Here is a 25087-nt window from a genome sequence, read left to right as displayed (position 1 = left end):
CACATGACGACAACCTGTCCACAGCAACCTCCGGACAAACGTTCCTCTTTGAGAACTGATGCAGATTTGACTGCTCATGTCTGAACCTGGGATTTCCGAGCCTGACTACCGACCTCTTGCAGCTGCAGTAAGGCCTAAGCTGCGGCTGCCGGGAGTGTCGTCTTTTGGAACAAGCGAATACATCGCCACAAGACGCGGCGTGCAATGAGGGCCTTGTGTGAAGAGGGTCTTCAGTGGCCTCAATTGGCTGTTCTCATCGACGTCAACGAGTGAAGGTGAGCTGCAAGACTATAATAATTCTTCTGATTAAGAGGCATCCTTTATGAGAATTAGACGGCACGCTGGAGGAAACGGTATAAGGTGTACACAGTGAATGGAAAGTGAAAGATTGGAAACTATCAAGTGTCTGCTTGTTAGGGGAAGTCTGAAGCTACCAGGGATGCAGACGAAATGCAACAGGCAGTTGGTGCCACTCAAGTGCTTAGGTTATGAAGGGCAGAGGTTGCATATGAACAATACAGCGAAAGGCTGACCTAGTGCCCAGCCTTCAAAACTGAAGGCGAGGAAATTTATTGCAAGTGCTCAAAAGTTGTGCACTTTTTGGGATGTATACAAGTGCTCCGAAAACACACGATGGAAACCTGGCCATGCATGGCCTCTCCCGCAGGGGCGTCTGCGCAGGCAGGCGTTTGGTGTGTTGCGACACCACGGACCCGAGCAAGTCGGGTATTGACCACATCGCGAATGACTGTGTTGTGCTTAGCCGTGTACGGGGAAAAAGGGATGGTGAAGGTTGAGCTGATGCTCAGTTTTTGGACACAGGCAGATGGAATGAATCCCTTTGACCTCGCCTTCACATACTGGGACTCTCTGCAGTGACCCATCAAGGGGATGTCGGTTGTTTCTTCCTGTCCTCCTGTTTGCCTTTTGTCTTACTGACTTTCAATCTCTCTGGTCTTTTACTCACCTTTGGGTCACTTCCATTCTTTCGGGCAGTGAGAATTAATTTGACTCTAATTGCCAACCAAGCTAAACGTATTTTGGGCTGCAGTGGCTGTGGCACAGTTGGCATTGGAAGGCTTTGAAATCCAGAAATCTCGTGTCTGATTGTTCGGCATAGCGTTGGTGGGTACCCACCTGCCGAAATCGCACAGACCTTTTTCACTTAAGTCCAAATCCTTAGACTTGATGGAGCAGCAGTTTGATACGCAAGAAGGAGTCTCCCTCCCTGTCACCGTCAAAAGCGCACTGTTCTGTTTCAAGAAGGACTGCTACAACTTTCCTGAGTGACGTGCCTGATGGCTCTCTTTCCAAAAGTGGGTGCACCGATGACTTTGTGTTTCTTCGCCTGACCACAGAAACACTTGCATGTGTTCAAGTCAGCCACAGTGCAATGACCGAAACGACCGTCGGAAGTCTACCCTCCTGACCTGACCTGAAATTCCTGACCAACACCATGCGTCCTCGACATGAAGTTACGAAAAAGTCAGTGGTGACTTCCGTGCTGAAATCCCTGTCTAAGTGAAAGTTGAAAAACTCGACTTGTTTCACTTGAATACTCCCTTATATTGGCATACTGGCATTGCTCCACGAACAATATATGTACAGTTCTAGAAGTAACACACCTCGAGAAATTGACTGATCCAAGTCGACCGGCTGAGTGGCAGCACAGTCCTTCAGAACAACCCAGCCAATTACTCACGTGCGGCATTAAAAAGAAGACTCTTGGAGATCGTGACTTCTTGGTGGAAAGAACCTGACTGCTTCAAGGAACCTGATATTGGTCAAGCGCACCGTTAATGGAATAGCCACGTGGACTTGCGCTTTTTTGAAAACAACGAATCAGGACGCAGAGATTACAGGACCGATAACTTGCCCCCCACTAGCTCGCCGCCTGTCAGCCTGTAGATCAATGCATTCAGCATGCCTCTGAAATGCTGTCATTCCTTGCCTGCCTGTAACTAGGTTTCCACTGGTGATTCCACCATCTTTGAACCACTTTCTATTGCATTGTGATTGAACACTAACAAGCATCATGCTTTCTCTTCCTTCCGCCTGCTTGCATCTAGTGTAAGGCATGGTGTTGCACGCTTGCTGCTCTCTTGGTGCCATGCTGCTAGTAAGCTACTCTCTGCTTCCTAGCTGCTTGCTTGCTGCTTGCCGCCAAGCGTGCCGCCTGTCACTGCCTAGATGCCGGCATGGTGCTTTTCTCTGGCCAGCCACTAGTTTCTTGCTTGCCTGTAACTAGGTTTCCACTGGTGATTCCACCATCTTTGAACCGCTTTCTATTGCATTGTGATTGAACACTAACAAGCATCATGCTTTCTCTTCCTTCCGCCTGCTTGCATCTAGTGTAAGGCATGGTGTTGCACGCTTGCTGCTCTCTTGGTGCCATGCTGCTAGTAAGCTACTCTCTGCTTCCTAGCTGCTTGCTTGCTGCTTGCCGCCAAGCGTGCCGCCTGTCACTGCCTAGATGCCGGCATGGTGCTTTTCTCTGGCCAGCCACTAATTTCTTGCCTGCCTGTAACTAGGTTTCCACTGGTGATTCCACCATCTTTGAACCACTTTCTATTGCATTGTGATTAAACACTAACACGCATCATGCTTTCTCTTCCTTCCGCCTGCTTGCATCTAGTGTAAGGCATGGTGTTGCACGCTTGCTGCTCTCTTGGTGCCATGCTGCTAGTAAGCTACTCCCTGCTTCCTAGCTGCTTGCTTGCTGCTTGCCGCCAAGCGTGCCGCCTGTCACTGCCTAGATGCCGGCATGGTGCTTTTCTCTGGCCAGCCACTAATTTCTTGCCTGCCTGTAACTAGGTTTCCACTGGTGATTCCACCATCTTTGAACCACTTTCTATTGCATTGTGATTAAACACTAACAAGCATCATGCTTTATCTTCCTTCCGGCTGCTTGCATCTAGTGTAAGGCATGGTGTTCCACGCTTGCTGCTCTCTTGGTGCCATGCCGCTAGTAAGCTACTCTCTGCTTCCTAGCTGCTTGCTTGCTGCCAAGCGTGCCGCCTGTCACTGCCTAGATGCTGGCATGGTGCTTTTCTCTGGCCAGCCACTAATTTCTTGCCCGCCTATAAGTGCCTTGCCATCGGTACTTTCACCATCTTTCTCCCTCTTCCTATATATGTGATGGTGCTCAAACACTCACATGCATCTTGCTTTGTCTTTGTTCTTTGATATGTGTTTGTTTCCTTCTTGCACCTAGCATTGATCTTTCTTAATTTACTACTATTGTCCTGGTGCTAACAGCAACTGTGCTCCTTGGAGTTCCCTAATTGCTTGCTTGCTGCTTGTGCTAGTTCATTGCCTGTAATTCTTTTGATGCGTGAATGCTGTCTACTTTAGGCAGGTGGCTGCAGTGTGTACAAGTATAACAAATACCAAGTGCAGTGAAGCTATGAAACAGGTGGTGCAGAAGTATATTCTGCAGCTGTGATCGGGTCATTTGGTTTATAACACGTCTTCAAGTGAGCTGAAAGTCGGTTTTGTCCTGCTTCTTGTGAATGAGAATAGTACAAGGCTTTTGTGGAACCTGGAAGTAATCGAAGAACCATTCCTTTGCCGTAATAACCGCTTTCTGATGTCTCTTGACAAGGCCATATAGAGAAAAAGCACAACGAACTCTGCAACAACTTTACCGCTTGGATGGGCCAGAGTGCCCAGAACGCTGGTCGGAAGATGTTGTATACGCAAACAAATTGAACTTCACTTCTGAATGATTTGGACCAAGCATATTTTTCTTTGCTGACAGTGCTGAGAGTTCTGCAATACCCGTCATTCCTCAAGGTATGCTGCTGACAATCCAATTTCACAGGACGGCAACTTGACCAAAGGAACCTCCGGAAAGATTTTTCGTTTGAGAATAGATGCAGATTTGACCACGCATGTCGGAACCTGGGATATCCGAGCCCGACTATCCGCCTCTTGGAGCAGCAGTTGGGCCTAAGCTGTGGCTGCCGGGCACATCGTCTTTTGGGCCAAAGGGCCACGAAAAGCGGCGTTGCGGTAAGGGCCTTTGTGACGAGGGTCTTCAGCGGCCTCAACTGGCAGTTCTCATCGAGACGTAGACGAGTGAAGGTGAGCTGCAAGACAATTTATTTATTCTTCTCCTGATTAAGGAGAGATCCTTTATGAGAATGAGACGGCACGCTGGGAGAAACAGTATAGGGCATACAAAGTGAATGAAAATCACGTGAGAGATTGGTAGCTGTAATATCGGTCATTCCTCAAAGTATGCTGCCGACAACCCAATTTCACATGACGACAACCTGCCCACAGCAACCTCCGGACAAACGTTCCCCTTTGAGAACTGATGCAGATTTGACTGCTCATGTCTGGACCTGGGATTTCCGAGCCTGACTACCGACCTCTTGGAGCTGCAGTAAGGCCTAAGCTGCGGCTGCCGGGAGTGTCGTCTTTTGGAACAAGCGAATACATCGCCACAAGGAGCGGCATGCGCCTTCGTGACGAGGGTCTTCCGTGGCCTCAATTGGCTGTTCTCATCGACGTCAACGAGTGAAGGTGAGCTGCAAGACTATAATAATTCTTCTGATTAAGAGGCATCCTTTAGGAGAATTAGACGGCTCTCTGGAGGAAACGGTATAAGGTGTACACAGTGAATGGAAAGTGAAAGATTGGAAACTATCAAGTGTCTGCTTGTTAGGGGAAGTCTGAAGCTGCCAGGGATGCAGACGAAATGCAACAGGCAGTTGGTGCCACTCAAGTGCTTAGGTTATGAAGGGCAGAGGTTGCATATGAACAATACAGCGAAAGGCTGCCCTAGTGCCCAGCCTTCAAAACTGAAGGCGAGGAAATTTATTGCAAGTGCTCAAAAGGTGTGCACTTTTTGGGATGTATACAAGTGCTCTGAAAACACACGATGGAAACCTGGCCATGCATGGCCTCCCGCAGGGGCGTCTGCGCAGGCAGGCATTTGGTGTGTTGCGACACCACGGACCCGAGCACGTGGGGGATTGACCACATCGCGGATGACTGTGTGGTGCTTAGCCGTGTACGGGGAAAAAGGGATGGTGAAGGTTGAGCTGATGCTCAGTTTTTGGACACAGGCAGATGCAATGAATCCCTTTGACCTCGCCTTCACATACTGGGACTCTCTGCAGTGACCCATCAAGGGGATGTCGGTTGTTTCTTCCTGTCCTCCTGTTTGCCTTTTGTCTTACTGACTTTCAATCTCTCTGGTCTTTTACTCACCTTTGGGTCACTTCCATTCTTTCGGGCAGTGAGAATTAATTTGACTCTAATTGCCAACCAAGCTAAACGTATTTTGGGCTGCAGTGGCTGTGGCACAGTTGGCATTGGAAGGCTTTGAAATCCAGAAATCTCGTGTCTGATTGTTCGGCATAGCGTTGGTGGGTACCCACCTGCCGAAATCGCACAGACCTTTTTCACTTAAGTCCAAATCCTTAGACTTGATGGAGCAGCAGTTTGATACGCAAGAAGGAGTCTCCCTCCCTGTCACCGTCAAAAGCGCACTGTTCTGTTTCAAGAAGGACTGCTACAACTTTCCTGAGTGACGTGCCTGATGGCTCTCTTTCCAAAAGTGGGTGCACCGATGACTTTGTGTTTCTTCGCCTGACCACAGAAACACTTGCATGTGTTCAAGTCAGCCACAGTGCAATGACCGAAACGACCGTCGGAAGTCTACCCTCCTGACCTGACCTGAAATTCCTGACCAACACCATGCGTCCTCGACATGAAGTTACGAAAAAGTCAGTGGTGACTTCCGTGCTGAAATCCCTGTCTAAGTGAAAGTTGAAAAACTCAACTTGTTTCATTTGAATACTCCCTTATATTGGCATACTGGCATTGCTCCACGAACAATATATGTACAGTTCTAGAAGTAACACACCTCGAGAAATTGACTGATCCAAGTCGACCGGCTGAGTGGCAGCACAGTCCTTCAGAACAACCCAGCCAATTACTCACGTGCGGCATTAAAAAGAAGACTCTTGGAGATCGTGACTTCTTGGTGGAAAGAACCTGACTGCTTCAAGGAACCTGATATTGGTCAAGCGCACCGTTAATGGAATAGCCACGTGGACTTGCGCTTTTTTGAAAACAACGAATCAGGACGCAGAGATTACAGGACCGATAACTTGCCCCCCACTAGCTCGCCGCCTGTCAGCCTGTAGATCAATGCATTCAGCATGCCTCTGAAATGCTGTCATTCCTTGCCTGCCTGTAACTAGGTTTCCACTGGTGATTCCACCATCTTTGAACCACTTTCTATTGCATTGTGATTGAACACTAACAAGCATCATGCTTTCTCTTCCTTCCGCCTGCTTGCATCTAGTGTAAGGCATGGTGTTGCACGCTTGCTGCTCTCTTGGTGCCATGCTGCTAGTAAGCTACTCTCTGCTTCCTAGCTGCTTGCTTGCTGCTTGCCGCCAAGCGTGCCGCCTGTCACTGCCTAGATGCCGGCATGGTGCTTTTCTCTGGCCAGCCACTAGTTTCTTGCTTGCCTGTAACTAGGTTTCCACTGGTGATTCCACCATCTTTGAACCGCTTTCTATTGCATTGTGATTGAACACTAACAAGCATCATGCTTTCTCTTCCTTCCGCCTGCTTGCATCTAGTGTAAGGCATGGTGTTGCACGCTTGCTGCTCTCTTGGTGCCATGCTGCTAGTAAGCTACTCTCTGCTTCCTAGCTGCTTGCTTGCTGCTTGCCGCCAAGCGTGCCGCCTGTCACTGCCTAGATGCCGGCATGGTGCTTTTCTCTGGCCAGCCACTAATTTCTTGCCTGCCTGTAACTAGGTTTCCACTGGTGATTCCACCATCTTTGAACCACTTTCTATTGCATTGTGATTAAACACTAACACGCATCATGCTTTCTCTTCCTTCCGCCTGCTTGCATCTAGTGTAAGGCATGGTGTTGCACGCTTGCTGCTCTCTTGGTGCCATGCTGCTAGTAAGCTACTCCCTGCTTCCTAGCTGCTTGCTTGCTGCTTGCCGCCAAGCGTGCCGCCTGTCACTGCCTAGATGCCGGCATGGTGCTTTTCTCTGGCCAGCCACTAATTTCTTGCCTGCCTGTAACTAGGTTTCCACTGGTGATTCCACCATCTTTGAACCACTTTCTATTGCATTGTGATTAAACACTAACAAGCATCATGCTTTATCTTCCTTCCGGCTGCTTGCATCTAGTGTAAGGCATGGTGTTCCACGCTTGCTGCTCTCTTGGTGCCATGCCGCTAGTAAGCTACTCTCTGCTTCCTAGCTGCTTGCTTGCTGCCAAGCGTGCCGCCTGTCACTGCCTAGATGCTGGCATGGTGCTTTTCTCTGGCCAGCCACTAATTTCTTGCCCGCCTATAAGTGCCTTGCCATCGGTACTTTCACCATCTTTCTCCCTCTTCCTATATATGTGATGGTGCTCAAACACTCACATGCATCTTGCTTTGTCTTTGTTCTTTGATATGTGTTTGTTTCCTTCTTGCACCTAGCATTGATCTTTCTTAATTTACTACTATTGTCCTGGTGCTAACAGCAACTGTGCTCCTTGGAGTTCCCTAATTGCTTGCTTGCTGCTTGTGCTAGTTCATTGCCTGTAATTCTTTTGATGCGTGAATGCTGTCTACTTTAGGCAGGTGGCTGCAGTGTGTACAAGTATAACAAATACCAAGTGCAGTGAAGCTATGAAACAGGTGGTGCAGAAGTATATTCTGCAGCTGTGATCGGGTCATTTGGTTTATAACACGTCTTCAAGTGAGCTGAAAGTCGGTTTTGTCCTGCTTCTTGTGAATGAGAATAGTACAAGGCTTTTGTGGAACCTGGAAGTAATCGAAGAACCATTCCTTTGCCGTAATAACCGCTTTCTGATGTCTCTTGACAAGGCCATATAGAGAAAAAGCACAACGAACTCTGCAACAACTTTACCGCTTGGATGGGCCAGAGTGCCCAGAACGCTGGTCGGAAGATGTTGTATACGCAAACAAATTGAACTTCACTTCTGAATGATTTGGACCAAGCATATTTTTCTTTGCTGACAGTGCTGAGAGTTCTGCAATACCCGTCATTCCTCAAGGTATGCTGCTGACAATCCAATTTCACAGGACGGCAACTTGACCAAAGGAACCTCCGGAAAGATTTTTCGTTTGAGAATAGATGCAGATTTGACCACGCATGTCGGAACCTGGGATATCCGAGCCCGACTATCCGCCTCTTGGAGCAGCAGTTGGGCCTAAGCTGTGGCTGCCGGGCACATCGTCTTTTGGGCCAAAGGGCCACGAAAAGCGGCGTTGCGGTAAGGGCCTTTGTGACGAGGGTCTTCAGCGGCCTCAACTGGCAGTTCTCATCGAGACGTAGACGAGTGAAGGTGAGCTGCAAGACAATTTATTTATTCTTCTCCTGATTAAGGAGAGATCCTTTATGAGAATGAGACGGCACGCTGGGAGAAACAGTATAGGGCATACAAAGTGAATGAAAATCACGTGAGAGATTGGTAGCTGTAATATCGGTCATTCCTCAAAGTATGCTGCCGACAACCCAATTTCACATGACGACAACCTGCCCACAGCAACCTCCGGACAAACGTTCCCCTTTGAGAACTGATGCAGATTTGACTGCTCATGTCTGGACCTGGGATTTCCGAGCCTGACTACCGACCTCTTGGAGCTGCAGTAAGGCCTAAGCTGCGGCTGCCGGGAGTGTCGTCTTTTGGAACAAGCGAATACATCGCCACAAGGAGCGGCATGCGCCTTCGTGACGAGGGTCTTCCGTGGCCTCAATTGGCTGTTCTCATCGACGTCAACGAGTGAAGGTGAGCTGCAAGACTATAATAATTCTTCTGATTAAGAGGCATCCTTTAGGAGAATTAGACGGCTCTCTGGAGGAAACGGTATAAGGTGTACACAGTGAATGGAAAGTGAAAGATTGGAAACTATCAAGTGTCTGCTTGTTAGGGGAAGTCTGAAGCTGCCAGGGATGCAGACGAAATGCAACAGGCAGTTGGTGCCACTCAAGTGCTTAGGTTATGAAGGGCAGAGGTTGCATATGAACAATACAGCGAAAGGCTGCCCTAGTGCCCAGCCTTCAAAACTGAAGGCGAGGAAATTTATTGCAAGTGCTCAAAAGGTGTGCACTTTTTGGGATGTATACAAGTGCTCTGAAAACACACGATGGAAACCTGGCCATGCATGGCCTCCCGCAGGGGCGTCTGCGCAGGCAGGCATTTGGTGTGTTGCGACACCACGGACCCGAGCACGTGGGGGATTGACCACATCGCGGATGACTGTGTGGTGCTTAGCCGTGTACGGGGAAAAAGGGATGGTGAAGGTTGAGCTGATGCTCAGTTTTTGGACACAGGCAGATGCAATGAATCCCTTTGACCTCGCCTTCACATACTGGGACTCTCTGCAGTGACCCATCAAGGGGATGTCGGTTGTTTCTTCCTGTCCTCCTGTTTGCCTTTTGTCTTACTGACTTTCAATCTCTCTGGTCTTTTACTCACCTTTGGGTCACTTCCATTCTTTTGGGGCAGTGAGAATTAATTTGACTCTAATTGCCAACCAAGCTAAACATATTTTGGGCTGCAGTGGCTGTGGCACAGTTGGCATTGGAAGGCTTTGAAATCCAGAAATCTCGTTTCTGATTGTTCGGCATAGTGTTGGTAGGTACCCGCCTGCCGAAATCGCACAGACCTTTTTTACTTAAGTCCAAATCCTTAGACTTGATGGAGCAGCAGTTTGATACGCAAGAAGGAGTCTCCCTCCCTGTCACCGTCAAAAGCGCACTGTTCTGTTTCAAGAAGGACTGCTACAACTTTCCTGAGTGACGTGCCTGATGGCTCTCTTTCCAAAAGTGGGTGCACCGATGACTTTGTGTTTCTTCGCCTGACCACAGAAACACTTGCATGTGTTCAAGTCAGCCACAGTGCAATGACCGAAACGACCGTCGGAAGTCTACCATCCTGACCTGACCTGAAATTCCTGACCAACACCATGCGTCCTCGATATGAAGTTACGAAAAAGTCAGTGGTGACTTCCGTGCTGAAATCCCTGTCTAAGTGAAAGTTGAAAAACTCGACTTGTTTCACTTGAATACTCCCTTATATTGGCATACTGGCATTGCTCCACGAACAATATATGTACAGTTCTAGAAGTAACACACCTCGAGAAATTGACTGATCCAAGTCGACCGGCTGAGTGGCAGCACAGTCCTTCAGAACAACCCAGCCAATTACTCACGTGCGGCATTAAAAAGAAGACTCTTGGAGATCGTGACTTCTTGGTGGAAAGAACCTGACTGCTTCAAGGAACCTGATATTGGTCAAGCGCACCGTTAATGGAATAGCCACGTGGACTTGCGCTTTTTTGAAAACAACGAATCAGGACGCAGAGATTACAGGACCGATAACTTGCCCCCCACTAGCTCGCCGCCTGTCAGCCTGTAGATCAATGCATTCAGCATGCCTCTGAAATGCTGTCATTCCTTGCCTGCCTGTAACTAGGTTTCCACTGGTGATTCCACCATCTTTGAACCACTTTCTATTGCATTGTGATTGAACACTAACAAGCATCATGCTTTCTCTTCCTTCCGCCTGCTTGCATCTAGTGTAAGGCATGGTGTTGCACGCTTGCTGCTCTCTTGGTGCCATGCTGCTAGTAAGCTACTCTCTGCTTCCTAGCTGCTTGCTTGCTGCTTGCCGCCAAGCGTGCCGCCTGTCACTGCCTAGATGCCGGCATGGTGCTTTTCTCTGGCCAGCCACTAGTTTCTTGCTTGCCTGTAACTAGGTTTCCACTGGTGATTCCACCATCTTTGAACCGCTTTCTATTGCATTGTGATTGAACACTAACAAGCATCATGCTTTCTCTTCCTTCCGCCTGCTTGCATCTAGTGTAAGGCATGGTGTTGCACGCTTGCTGCTCTCTTGGTGCCATGCTGCTAGTAAGCTACTCTCTGCTTCCTAGCTGCTTGCTTGCTGCTTGCCGCCAAGCGTGCCGCCTGTCACTGCCTAGATGCCGGCATGGTGCTTTTCTCTGGCCAGCCACTAATTTCTTGCCTGCCTGTAACTAGGTTTCCACTGGTGATTCCACCATCTTTGAACCACTTTCTATTGCATTGTGATTAAACACTAACACGCATCATGCTTTCTCTTCCTTCCGCCTGCTTGCATCTAGTGTAAGGCATGGTGTTGCACGCTTGCTGCTCTCTTGGTGCCATGCTGCTAGTAAGCTACTCCCTGCTTCCTAGCTGCTTGCTTGCTGCTTGCCGCCAAGCGTGCCGCCTGTCACTGCCTAGATGCCGGCATGGTGCTTTTCTCTGGCCAGCCACTAATTTCTTGCCTGCCTGTAACTAGGTTTCCACTGGTGATTCCACCATCTTTGAACCACTTTCTATTGCATTGTGATTAAACACTAACAAGCATCATGCTTTATCTTCCTTCCGGCTGCTTGCATCTAGTGTAAGGCATGGTGTTCCACGCTTGCTGCTCTCTTGGTGCCATGCCGCTAGTAAGCTACTCTCTGCTTCCTAGCTGCTTGCTTGCTGCCAAGCGTGCCGCCTGTCACTGCCTAGATGCTGGCATGGTGCTTTTCTCTGGCCAGCCACTAATTTCTTGCCCGCCTATAAGTGCCTTGCCATCGGTACTTTCACCATCTTTCTCCCTCTTCCTATATATGTGATGGTGCTCAAACACTCACATGCATCTTGCTTTGTCTTTGTTCTTTGATATGTGTTTGTTTCCTTCTTGCACCTAGCATTGATCTTTCTTAATTTACTACTATTGTCCTGGTGCTAACAGCAACTGTGCTCCTTGGAGTTCCCTAATTGCTTGCTTGCTGCTTGTGCTAGTTCATTGCCTGTAATTCTTTTGATGCGTGAATGCTGTCTACTTTAGGCAGGTGGCTGCAGTGTGTACAAGTATAACAAATACCAAGTGCAGTGAAGCTATGAAACAGGTGGTGCAGAAGTATATTCTGCAGCTGTGATCGGGTCATTTGGTTTATAACACGTCTTCAAGTGAGCTGAAAGTCGGTTTTGTCCTGCTTCTTGTGAATGAGAATAGTACAAGGCTTTTGTGGAACCTGGAAGTAATCGAAGAACCATTCCTTTGCCGTAATAACCGCTTTCTGATGTCTCTTGACAAGGCCATATAGAGAAAAAGCACAACGAACTCTGCAACAACTTTACCGCTTGGATGGGCCAGAGTGCCCAGAACGCTGGTCGGAAGATGTTGTATACGCAAACAAATTGAACTTCACTTCTGAATGATTTGGACCAAGCATATTTTTCTTTGCTGACAGTGCTGAGAGTTCTGCAATACCCGTCATTCCTCAAGGTATGCTGCTGACAATCCAATTTCACAGGACGGCAACTTGACCAAAGGAACCTCCGGAAAGATTTTTCGTTTGAGAATAGATGCAGATTTGACCACGCATGTCGGAACCTGGGATATCCGAGCCCGACTATCCGCCTCTTGGAGCAGCAGTTGGGCCTAAGCTGTGGCTGCCGGGCACATCGTCTTTTGGGCCAAAGGGCCACGAAAAGCGGCGTTGCGGTAAGGGCCTTTGTGACGAGGGTCTTCAGCGGCCTCAACTGGCAGTTCTCATCGAGACGTAGACGAGTGAAGGTGAGCTGCAAGACAATTTATTTATTCTTCTCCTGATTAAGGAGAGATCCTTTATGAGAATGAGACGGCACGCTGGGAGAAACAGTATAGGGCATACAAAGTGAATGAAAATCACGTGAGAGATTGGTAGCTGTAATATCGGTCATTCCTCAAAGTATGCTGCCGACAACCCAATTTCACATGACGACAACCTGCCCACAGCAACCTCCGGACAAACGTTCCCCTTTGAGAACTGATGCAGATTTGACTGCTCATGTCTGGACCTGGGATTTCCGAGCCTGACTACCGACCTCTTGGAGCTGCAGTAAGGCCTAAGCTGCGGCTGCCGGGAGTGTCGTCTTTTGGAACAAGCGAATACATCGCCACAAGGAGCGGCATGCGCCTTCGTGACGAGGGTCTTCCGTGGCCTCAATTGGCTGTTCTCATCGACGTCAACGAGTGAAGGTGAGCTGCAAGACTATAATAATTCTTCTGATTAAGAGGCATCCTTTAGGAGAATTAGACGGCTCTCTGGAGGAAACGGTATAAGGTGTACACAGTGAATGGAAAGTGAAAGATTGGAAACTATCAAGTGTCTGCTTGTTAGGGGAAGTCTGAAGCTGCCAGGGATGCAGACGAAATGCAACAGGCAGTTGGTGCCACTCAAGTGCTTAGGTTATGAAGGGCAGAGGTTGCATATGAACAATACAGCGAAAGGCTGCCCTAGTGCCCAGCCTTCAAAACTGAAGGCGAGGAAATTTATTGCAAGTGCTCAAAAGGTGTGCACTTTTTGGGATGTATACAAGTGCTCTGAAAACACACGATGGAAACCTGGCCATGCATGGCCTCCCGCAGGGGCGTCTGCGCAGGCAGGCATTTGGTGTGTTGCGACACCACGGACCCGAGCACGTGGGGGATTGACCACATCGCGGATGACTGTGTGGTGCTTAGCCGTGTACGGGGAAAAAGGGATGGTGAAGGTTGAGCTGATGCTCAGTTTTTGGACACAGGCAGATGCAATGAATCCCTTTGACCTCGCCTTCACATACTGGGACTCTCTGCAGTGACCCATCAAGGGGATGTCGGTTGTTTCTTCCTGTCCTCCTGTTTGCCTTTTGTCTTACTGACTTTCAATCTCTCTGGTCTTTTACTCACCTTTGGGTCACTTCCATTCTTTTGGGGCAGTGAGAATTAATTTGACTCTAATTGCCAACCAAGCTAAACATATTTTGGGCTGCAGTGGCTGTGGCACAGTTGGCATTGGAAGGCTTTGAAATCCAGAAATCTCGTTTCTGATTGTTCGGCATAGTGTTGGTAGGTACCCGCCTGCCGAAATCGCACAGACCTTTTTTACTTAAGTCCAAATCCTTAGACTTGATGGAGCAGCAGTTTGATACGCAAGAAGGAGTCTCCCTCCCTGTCACCGTCAAAAGCGCACTGTTCTGTTTCAAGAAGGACTGCTACAACTTTCCTGAGTGACGTGCCTGATGGCTCTCTTTCCAAAAGTGGGTGCACCGATGACTTTGTGTTTCTTCGCCTGACCACAGAAACACTTGCATGTGTTCAAGTCAGCCACAGTGCAATGACCGAAACGACCGTCGGAAGTCTACCATCCTGACCTGACCTGAAATTCCTGACCAACACCATGCGTCCTCGATATGAAGTTACGAAAAAGTCAGTGGTGACTTCCGTGCTGAAATCCCTGTCTAAGTGAAAGTTGAAAAACTCGACTTGTTTCACTTGAATACTCCCTTATATTGGCATACTGGCATTGCTCCACGAACAATATATGTACAGTTGTAGAAGTAACACACCTCGAGAAATTGACTGATCCAAGTCGACCGGCTGAGTGGCAGCACAGTCCTTCAGAACAACCCAGCCAATTACTCACGTGCGGCATTAAAAAGAAGACTCTTGGAGATCGTGACTTCTTGGTGGAAAGAACCTGACTGCTTCAAGGAACCTGATATTGGTCAAGCGCACCGTTAATGGAATCGCCACGTGGACTTGCGCTTTTTTGCAAACAACGAATCAGGACGCAGAGATTACAGGACCGATAACTTGCCCCCCACTAGCTCGCCGCCTGTCAGCCTGTAGATCAATGCATTCAGCATGCCTCTGAAATGCTGTCATTCCTTGCCTGCCTGTAACTAGGTTTCCACTGGTGATTCCACCATCTTTGAAGCACTTTCTATTGCATTGTGATTAAACACTAACACGCATCATACTTTCTCTTTCTTCCGCCTGCTTGCATCTAGTGTAAGGCATGGTCAAAACTAACTAACCGTTGTGACAGATGGCAGATGGAAATGAACATAGCCAAAACTAAACACGTAAAATTTGCTTCGATAACTCGACCTACCGCTGACCTATATACAATACGCGGTATTACTGTTGACTCAGTATCTTCAATCAAGTACTTGGGTGTCCTGTTTACCTCCAATTTAGCTGGAATGCTCACATTGAACACATCACCACAAAAGCATCCAAACAACTTGTTACCTGAAACGGCACTTACACCTTGCGAACACAGATACCAGACTTCGCGCATGCAGTTCTTATCAGGCCCTCTTTAGAATGTGCGTCCATAATTTGGCACCCCGATCTCGCAAACCTACCCGAATCAGTTCAAAATAAAGTTGTGTGGTTCATCTTAACTTCATACTCGCGATAGCAAAGTGTGTCCGCCTTAAAAAAAATTACTCAATCTCCCTTCACTTGACATGCACAGGAAATTATCGCTGTTGTCCTTCCATAGCTTTTACCACAGCAACATTGCATTAACTCTAAGCCATATTCTACCCCCTCCCCACATCTCGACCTGCACAGACCATGTTCATCAAGTAAAATCTGTATTTGCCAGGACTATCGCTTATGTGAATTCGCCTCTAGCTTTATCTATCGCCGAATGGATCTCGCTTACGGAATCATCATTTCATGCAGCACTGCAACCCTTTTTAGAGCCTGTCCAACCCACAAACCTGTCCAAACCCACATTTGCTTGAATGTTTACTTAAATAGTTCCGTTTCATCCGATATGTATCTGTCTAGGTTGTTTACCTAAATCATCATTTGATTGTATCCTAAAGCTCATGTTGTGATGGGTGCTGGTTATCTAAATGGCATTTTAGGTTCTTATGCGTTTGCACGCTACCAAATATTCTATAAACTCCATTTCTCCTTTCTTTTTTCTTTCATTTTTCTGTTTCTTTCTGCTCAATGTTGAGATAATTTTTTATTGATCCTAAATTCCTTCATATATTATTTGCATTGTACACATTCCACTTAACTTTTTCATCCCCCCGTCCTCCCTATGTAATGCCCTAACGGGCTCTTAGGGTACTCAAATAAATAAATAAATGGGCATGCATGCATACATGCACCATGTTTCCTCTTCGTTCTGCTTGCTTGCATCCAGTCAAAGGCATATTGTTTACGTGCCACTTTTTTGCGGCATGTGCTAGTGAGCTCCTCGCAGCTCCCTAGCTGCTTGTTTGTTTGCCACAAGCATGTGCTGCCCGTCTCTGTCTAGATGCTGCCATGCTGGTTACATCTGGCCATCCACTAATTCCTTGCCTGCTTGTAACTACGTTTCCGTTGGTGCTTGTGCCATCTCAGAACCATTTTCTATTTTATTGTGATTAAACACTAACATGAATCATGCTTCTTTCTTCTGCCTGCTTCCATCCAGTATAAAGAGCATTGCTTGTTTGCTGCTTTTTTGGTGCATGACGCTTGTGAGCTCTTCGCAGCTCCCTAGCTGCTTGTTTGTTTGCTGCCAGCGTGTGCTGCCCGTCTCTGTCTAGATGCTGCCATGCTGGTTACATCTGGCCGTCCACTAATTCCTTGCCTGCCTGTAACTACGTTTCCATTGGTGCTTGTGCCATCTCAGAACCATTTTCTATTTTATTGTGATTAAACACTAACATGAATCATGCTTCTTCTTTCTTCTGCCCGCTTCCATCCAGTATAAAGAGCATTGCTTGTTTGCTGCTTTTTTGGTGCATGACGCTTGTGAGCTCTTCGCAGCTCTCTAGCTGCTTGTTTGTTTGCCGCCAGCGTGTGCTGCCCGTCTTTGTCTAGATGCTGTCATGCTGCTTACATCTGGCCGTCCACTAATGCCTTGCCTGCCTGTAACTACGTTTCCGTTGGTGCTTGTGCCATCTCAGAACCGTTTTCTATTTTATTGTGACTAAACACTAACATGAATCATGCTTCTTTCTTCTGCCTGCTTCCATCCAGTATAAAGAGCATTGCTTGTTTGCTGCTTTTTTGGTGCATGACGCTTGTGAGCTCTTCGCAGCTCCCTAGCTGCTTGTTTGTTTGCCGCCAGCACGTGCTGCCCGTCTCTGTCTAGATGCTGCCATGCTGGTTACATCTGGCCGTCCACTAATTCCTTGCCTGCCTGTAACTACGTTTCCATTGGTGCTTGTGCCATCTCAGAACCATTTTCTATTTTATTGTGATTAAACACTAACATGAATCATGCTTCTTCTTTCTTCTGCCCGCTTCCATCCAGTATAAAGAGCATTGCTTGTTTGCTGCTTTTTTGGTGCATGACGCTTGTGAGCTCTTCGCAGCTCTCTAGCTGCTTGTTTGTTTGCCGCCAGCGTGTGCTGCCCGTCTTTGTCTAGATGCTGTCATGCTGCTTACATCTGGCCGTCCACTAATGCCTTGCCTGCCTGTAACTACGTTTCCGTTGGTGCTTGTGCCATCTCAGAACCGTTTTCTATTTTATTGTGACTAAACACTAACATGAATCATGCTTCTTTCTTCTGCCTGCTTCCATCCAGTATAAAGAGCATTGCTTGTTTGCTGCTTTTTTGGTGCATGACGCTTGTGAGCTCTTCGCAGCTCCCTAGCTGCTTGTTTGTTTGCCGCCAGCACGTGCTGCCCGTCTCTGTCTAGATGCTGCCATGCTGCTTACATCTGGCTGGCCACTAATTCCTTGCCTGCCAGTAACTACGTTTCTGTTGGTGCTTGTGCCATCTTGGAACCATTTTTGATTGATTTTATTCTAATTAAACACTAACATGAATCGTGCTTCTTTTTTCTTCTGCCTCTTCCATCTAGTGCAAAGAGCATTGTTGCTTGTTTGCTGCTTTTTTGGTGCATGGCGCCTGTGAGCAACTTGCTAGCTGTAAGCATGCGACTACACTACTGTCCAACTTTGCGCTCTTTTTCATGTCTTTACAGTGTGAGCTGCAATTATTTCATTAAAATCTCAGGAGCTGTTTTAGCATGTAGATGTGCAGTCTGGTGTTAGTGGGTGGAGGTGGCACTAAATTTTTTGTTCGCCACCGAGTGCTGAGGGAAATGCTTGGCATGAAGCGAGCCTTGATGTGCCAAAACTATCCCAAGTGTTGTCAACAGTTCTGTAGCGAAAGAATCTTGTCCAACCAGGTTGCACGCATAACACAAATAATGCTGTGGATTTTGTAACGCATGTGGGCACCAGCAATTATGCTCGAATACAAGGTGAATTATGTATAAATAGCCAACGAGCTTGATCTATAAACCAGATTTCGAAGACTGTGCTCGTCTCTATTGTGCTTTGAGTGTCACTTGTTCTTTTGTACATAATATGTTTAATAAAGTGTAAAATTCTTCAGTGTCACTACAATCTGATGATATTGCCTATTGTAGCAGTTTGATGCTCAAAAGGTGCACTTGCGTAGAGATAACAATAATAAATCACTGGTGTTTGCTATCTCTACTTCTGCAAAGCAGCCAATTCTTACTGTGAGCCGAAACTTTGGCAAGCCAGGAAAGATATAAATATGAAGTACGGCCGGCAACATTGCCATGATGTTCCCACACCAGTTTACTTTAGCTATCTGCTGGCCAGCATTACAAAATTATATATTGCATTCCAAACAAACCAAGCACAATGTGACAACCAACACATAGAGAAGAGCGACTCGCGGATAACACATTAAGTCGCTGGTTATGTCGCACGAGAATGTGTTTTAAAACTAAGTGAAGTTTGCAAGCAAAGTGACAATCCCAGCCAAGGAGCCAGTGAGCTTGAGAACTTGTTCCCGGAATGCTTTAGCAAAAGGAAACTGCACTATGCAAGGATCCTGGATGAACAGAGTTTGGCAAAGTCCAAGTGCACAATGCAATTGGTTGCAACGAACGCACGGCTGAACTAACAACGAAGGGGGTCAGTTTCCACCTAACTACTAAGCTGCACTTCGTGAAAGGAGATTACAGAGAAGCGATGCAACAAGGAGTGAATGAAACTCCGAAAGATGAGTAGGTGCGCCTAAGCTAAATATGCAACAAGGGGGCGGAAATGGGCGTTTGGGATGCTGCTTGGCTTCTGCTGCAAGCTGTTCTACTATGTTTTTGCAAGATGCGCCTGACCAATGTGTTGTATTTATTACTGTAAATAAAGTGTTTGTACATGCTCTGTAAAATTCACTCACGCTTTGTATTGTAAGGAAATGGCCTTGTGAAGGCGAGCACGCATTTGAGATTGCATATGCATAATTGCTGAACAAATTGGTCTCGAGTCTATGCGAGCCTATGGGAAGTTCACTTTTCTGCAGCCGTGTAATATACCCTGGTAGTTCTAACAATCAAAGTCGATGTGCTTGGAGCAAACGGCATGACGAAGGTAACGGGTCAACCCTTTGCGTATGATTAGGTTGTGGCAGTGATATAGGTAAATTAAACTTTTCACGCGATTGTAAGAACAAATTGGGCAAACATTTAACATCGTCGTGGGAACGATGTGTCATATTCCCTGAGCCGTCTGCAGTGGTCCGGAGAATTGCAGTTGCCAAAGTGTCGGGGTACCCTACAAATAATTGCCCCGTCAGCGCAGAAACCAGCAGTCTACTTCAAAGCGAAATAACGCTGCCCGCTAGGCAGCTGCCGTGTCCCGGAGCTACCGAAGCGAAGCTTCAGGAGGTGGCTGTGTTTTGGCTTGGTCAGCAGCATATCATCGAGATCAGCCGCCACGAAGCCAGTGAGAGGCCCTTACCCATGCCCTACCCCCTCTGCGCGCTATGAGAAAAGTGTCCTTTGGCTTATTAGAAAAAAAAATTCTTTTGCATTAGCGGCCATGCTTTCGGGCCGCAATTGCGGATTTGTTATGGTTCTGTGCGCTCACATGTGTTACTCCATAAGTTTCGTACCATGGCAAAGGCGCCATGAGGGCAGCTTTGCGTTAGTCCGTGTTTTTTTTTGTGCTGTGTTATATGGACCGTGCTCTCCCGTATGTTGCTGTGGGACAGGAGGAACCAAAGCTCATGAAATGAATGCACATGCAACACTACGTAATGTACTGCTCCACGGCAATGGCAAGGGACAAAGAAATATCGGCGTGAAATTTTGCCCTCCTTCGACAGAATCATGCTATCGTGCCATCGCAGGCCGAAACCAATGCGTTTCAGAATATGTATAATGAATGCCTTGCAGGTCCGGGATTCTTGCTTTTGACAGTGCATGGCGCATTTGTGGCATGTAGAACATCCATTATGCAAGAATGCATAGTCCTGGTTTTAGAACATTCGTGTTTACTGACAACTTGCTTTTATGCATATAAAAACACATTGCCTAACTGCTGTTGAGAGCACAAAGAATTTTAAGCAGAGCATGTTAGAGGTTCCTGCACACCTGCACCGGTGTACCATAATACACGTGCTCTTAGAGCGTTGCACAGAATGTGGGGGTTTGCTGCCCTCAGCACTGAGCGCCGACCAGTCAGCGCATCATCTGGGAAGATGGGGAAGAAGCAGCTGCTTTGGCTTAAGGAACGAATCCTTCCTACCGCAGGTGTATCTTACCTGTGTGCGCAAGAAGCACAGGGACGTGAAAGTTAGCAAATGTGCTGCAAGCGTGAGCAAGGCTCCACAGAATGTACGCCTGCGATCGCAACAAACGGCTGTTCCTTGGTCACACGTAGGCAGGCTCTACGCTTGGACTGTTCTGGACCGTGTGCCGGCTATAGCAAAACTTTGGTTCCGTGAAGCTTCACTTGCCGAGGGAAGAAGGCACCTCAAGCCGAAGTCAACGAACCTAAACGCGGAGTCAGAAATGACATTCAGCCTCCTCAATGGTGCGCTGTCGTAGTGATGCGCGGCCACCCGAAATTTGTTCAATAAAGCACGATGTTCCTTAAGCTACAGCTAGAATAAGTTAATGGGTCTGTGTGTCGTACGTGTCTCCAGTTCATTCTTGCAGTGCAGTGAGAATGCATACATTTCTTCATAGCGCCAGAAGTCTGCCTGAGAGTCCCAGGAAGCCAAAGCAGAGAAAAGCAAGTAGAAGGCAGCGATAAAGGTGATGTTTTTTTAAAGATACAGAAGAACTGAACAGAGGCCAGTACCTGCGGTTGATGGGAACAGTTAAGTTGGCTGGCCTTGTAAAGCATTTATGTCTTGTTAAAAAAGGAAAAAGCAACCGATTTCACCTTATGGCCCAATTTGCGAAGTTCATTATAAAGTTCTTTCAACATGACTTCGGCAACCATAATGCTATGAAACGTTGCAATTACGTCCTGTTTAGAATTGCTGCAGAGCGTACACCTCCGAGCTAATGCCCCTTGATAATTTGAAAGTACCGACACACTCCTCGTTGCAGCACTTTCTACCTCTATTCTACTTGCTAGCCGGCTGCGCACGGCGCGCTTTTTTTGCTTGGGCTCCTGCAGACGTGCCGGAGCATTCTATAGAGGTGTGTTATTTGGACCAGTTGTGCGCTCCAGTGTTCAAAATTTTTGAGTAGTGCTGATAACAGCGTTGTATTGACAACAGTAACAGTGTTGCTTGTGGCAGAAAATATCTATTGAAGGAAGGTTGGAAGCGAACAAGAGATGATTACCAATTAGTGGTGAAGTAATTATTAGTTACTAGACAGGTGAATTAAGGGCAATAAAGGTATATTAAGGGTAATGGTGCATTAAAGTTGAAGATGTTTTGGAATGAAGGTGGGTTAAGAATTTTGGATTAAGGTCCATGGACGATTAGGGTTGATTGGAGTAGATGGATTATGGTGCATTAGGAATGATCAATTAAGGTCAATCAAGGATGATTAGGGTGGATTAATGATGAAGGTGAGTGGTGAATTAAGGAGGATTGAGGCTGATTAACGTGGATTATGGGTTGGTGTGGATTAAGGTTCGTTAGAGTAGGCTTTAAAACTTTTATCCACCTTAATCGTTAATACGTTCACCCTCATCCGCTCTATTCGGTCTTAATACGCCTGTGTCAAGCCTAATTCACCTGAATCCACCCCAGTCGTCTTTCACCTTGATCCTCATTCATGACCTTAATCGTGCTTCATCATCAGCCTGGCTACGCCCACTGCAGCGCAAAGGCCTGCCATACTTCTCCAACCCGGTCATATACCAATTGTGGTTATGTTGTCCCTGCAAACTTCTCAATTTCATCCTTCCCTTCTCTTAGAGTCCAGTCAGTAACCCTTAACTACTATAGGTTGCCTTCTGTCATATATGCCCTGCCCATTTCTTTTGATTTTGACCAAGATGTCAATAACTCTCATTTGTTCCCTTACCTAATCTGCTTTCTTATCCCTTAACGTTACACCCTCACTCTTTCCATAGCTTGTTGTGTCGTCCTCAATTTAAGTAGAACCTTTTTCGTGAGCCTCCAAGTTTCTGCCCCGTAGGTGAGTACTGGTAAGACGCAGCTGTTATGCACTTTTCTCTTGAGGTATAATGGCAACGTGCTGTTCAAGATCTGAGAATGCCTGCCACACACACCCTAGCCCATTCTTATTCTTCTGGTTATTTCAGTCTCATGATCTGGATCAGCAGTCACTACCTGCCTTAAGTAGATGTATTCCAGACAGACAGGTGACATAGCAAAAAATGAAAGCAATATGCGCATGAAGCTCGTGGCTATTGCAGCTCGGCGAATCTCAAGTTACTAAGGTATTCTCCATTAGCTCTCCTCCCCAATTCACCCTATTCCACCTTATTCTTATCCCCGATTTACCCTACTCCACCTCCATCAATGCCATTCCACGTTAATCTACCATAATCCATCGATCAGTCAATCCACCTCCATGAACCCTAGTTCACCTTAGTATACGTACCCTAATGGACCCTGCATCCACATCAATGCTCCCTAAAACTTCATGTAGCCTAATCGGTCTTAGTACTTCAGCACTAATCCCACCTAATCCTTATTCGTGCACCTTAATCCTCCTTGATGTGGTCTGATCCACCTCAATCTTTATCGTTGGTTTCGCTAATCATTCTCTCATACAGGGGTGGACATTCTTTGGGTCGCCTCTGGCCTTCCTTAGTTCACGTGATATTTCCTATTCAGAACGCCACCTTGAGGCTTTCGCCTTAAAACTTAAAAAAAAAACGCAATATACGTGGACAAGCTAGCGCTCATCACCTGCAATACCACAGTTACACTATAAGAACAGTTTACACCCTTTGGCGTGCCCCTTCTGTCACAACGATAACTTGCCAGTAACGAACGGCACGCGCGTTATCTGCATACAATAGTTTACACCCTTTGGAGTGCTCCTGCTAACGCGCGTGCCGTTCGTTACTGGAAAGTTCCGGGCTCGCAGCGATTAAGACAGGAAACTCATCAAGGCAGATGACGATTATCGTTTTGTGACAGACTGGGCGCGCCAAAAGGTGTAAACCGTTCTTAAAGCGCATATTTGCCGCCAATTTTTTCAGGGATTGCATGATAGTATCTTTCACGCACAGATCGACGTCAGCTAGAATTATTAGCGCCTCTGCAAGCCGCTATTTCCAATCTTGAGTAAAACAGGCAACGGATCGTAACAATCGCGAAAAGTGCTATCGAGAGGCTGTCTCTTCGCAAATAACAGATGGCGACGTGCCGGATGATGGAGCCGCCGCACAATAATGAGCATACTGAGGAGAACCGCATTTTTATGCAACGTACAAATTGCCACAACAAAAATGCTGCTGAGCAAGCCGGAAGAATGAAAAATGCAGCATTATGGGATGCTTTGAGACTCCTCACCTTGCTAACAACGCTGTTCTTTGTTGGAACAAAGTTCTTTCGGCCAACGTTATGCAACCACTGCTTCCTGCGCAAGCCATCACGCTTTCCTTGTGGTAAAAAACTTATAATTACTGCAGTTATGTACGTAAGAGCACGGTGGCAAGAGCGCGTTGGCACATGGCGGAGCAGAGGAGAAAAATGGCGCGAACGAGAAAGAGAGAACAAGCAAAACGCAAGATCCGCGTGTTGCCAAGGGCAACGGCAGGGAGACCAATCGTCGTTCAGAAAAATGGGGGCAAAATGGCGCGGAGGAGAGCGAGGAGGTTGCGCGGCGGCGGCAGAGTTCAATGAGGCAGCGCTTTCAAATCGTCAAGGTATTTTACTCCAAGCAGCCCTCTTGCGCACAGCGCGGAGTGGTTTCGCGAAAAAAAAGTAAACAAAAGAGAACTGACCCGCTCCTCAGTTTTCAGTCCTCCGTGCCCCCAACGCAAGTTGCGCCCCCGAGCAAAAGTTCCAACAGCGGCTACTATTTACTGCTTCGCTAATAATTCGGCAAGCGGAAGTACACTGCTGCTCTTTTATTTATGCGTATTTCTTTTCTGTGAGTGGCGAGCACCGCAAACGTAAAAGTATGCTCGAGAACACCCTACGTAAGTGGCGCCACCGCCATTGATTGTGGTTCCAACCATAGTGTTATAGTGAGAAACTGGTTCAAACCATAGAGTTTATGGTGAGAAACTCTACGACTCCAACCATTGAGGAACGAAGTAATGGTTCCAATCATAGAGTTTCATACGATAATTGTTGTATAAAACTCTGGTTCAAACGACAGCCGCTTCTCATTAGTTCGCCGATCATCCAGCCGGCACAAAGAGGCTATGGCTATAGCTTCATCCATCCACTCGACCAATAAAAATGGCGGCCTCCATAGTCGTCGAAGTGTTCTCAAAATCGAAGTCACTAAAGCAATTTTCCAAGCCGGTCGACGCTCCATCCGACGCAAAAACGCACTTAGAACGACTCAGTGACAGAGTGGCCGTCGTTCAGAAGGAAGTGAACGCCTACCTCACCGAACTCGTGGACGCTCAGCGCAAGTCTGGTGCTGGCGACTTGGATGCCGACAACGGTAACGTACCGAAAAACTGCAAAAAAATAAATAAAAAGCGGAAGGGAAAGGGGGTGGGGTAGCGTAGCGAGGAAAACTTAACCGATTCTTTCCTACGTCCATTCATTTCACCTTTAGTCGCTTTAGACACCCGCTATGTCGAGGCTGTAGTGTTGCATAACACGCCTCCAAGTAGCGCCAGTTCAGGCTATGGTTCACTTTGGACGGAAGGTGCTAACATGTAGTTGCAACACAGAGTGCAGGAATGATATAGGATGTCGTAGCATTGCATTGTCCCATCCACCACATCGAACGCATGTAAACGATGGTGGCATAAAGGTAAGTGGCGCACCATAATTATAGTTCTGTCGTGCGATAACTCGTCAAGCATCAAAGCAGGTTTGCCGAAGAAGATTACCCGTGCGTACGTTGCATGAAAA

The 25087-nt window shown here is 47.2% G+C and overlaps 1 long non-coding RNA gene across 1 annotated transcript in view; it reads right to left on the bottom strand.

Moving 5' to 3' along the window:
- Positions 1–23711, bottom strand: part of LOC142563588 (uncharacterized) — a 176108-nt gene extending 152397 nt beyond the window's left edge. Inside the window, exon 1 of the long non-coding RNA XR_012824346.1 lies at positions 23561–23711. This is a non-coding gene — a long non-coding RNA (uncharacterized LOC142563588). The remainder of the gene's footprint in view (positions 1–23560) is intronic.
- Between the last annotated feature and the right edge of the window lie 1376 nt (positions 23712–25087).

This window comes from Dermacentor variabilis, chromosome 11, assembly GCF_050947875.1.
Source record: "Dermacentor variabilis isolate Ectoservices chromosome 11, ASM5094787v1, whole genome shotgun sequence".
NCBI classification, from domain to species: Eukaryota; Metazoa; Arthropoda; class Arachnida; order Ixodida; family Ixodidae; genus Dermacentor; species Dermacentor variabilis.
The sequence above is the reverse complement of the archived record's forward strand: the minus strand, read 5'-3'. Positions and strand labels throughout refer to the sequence as shown.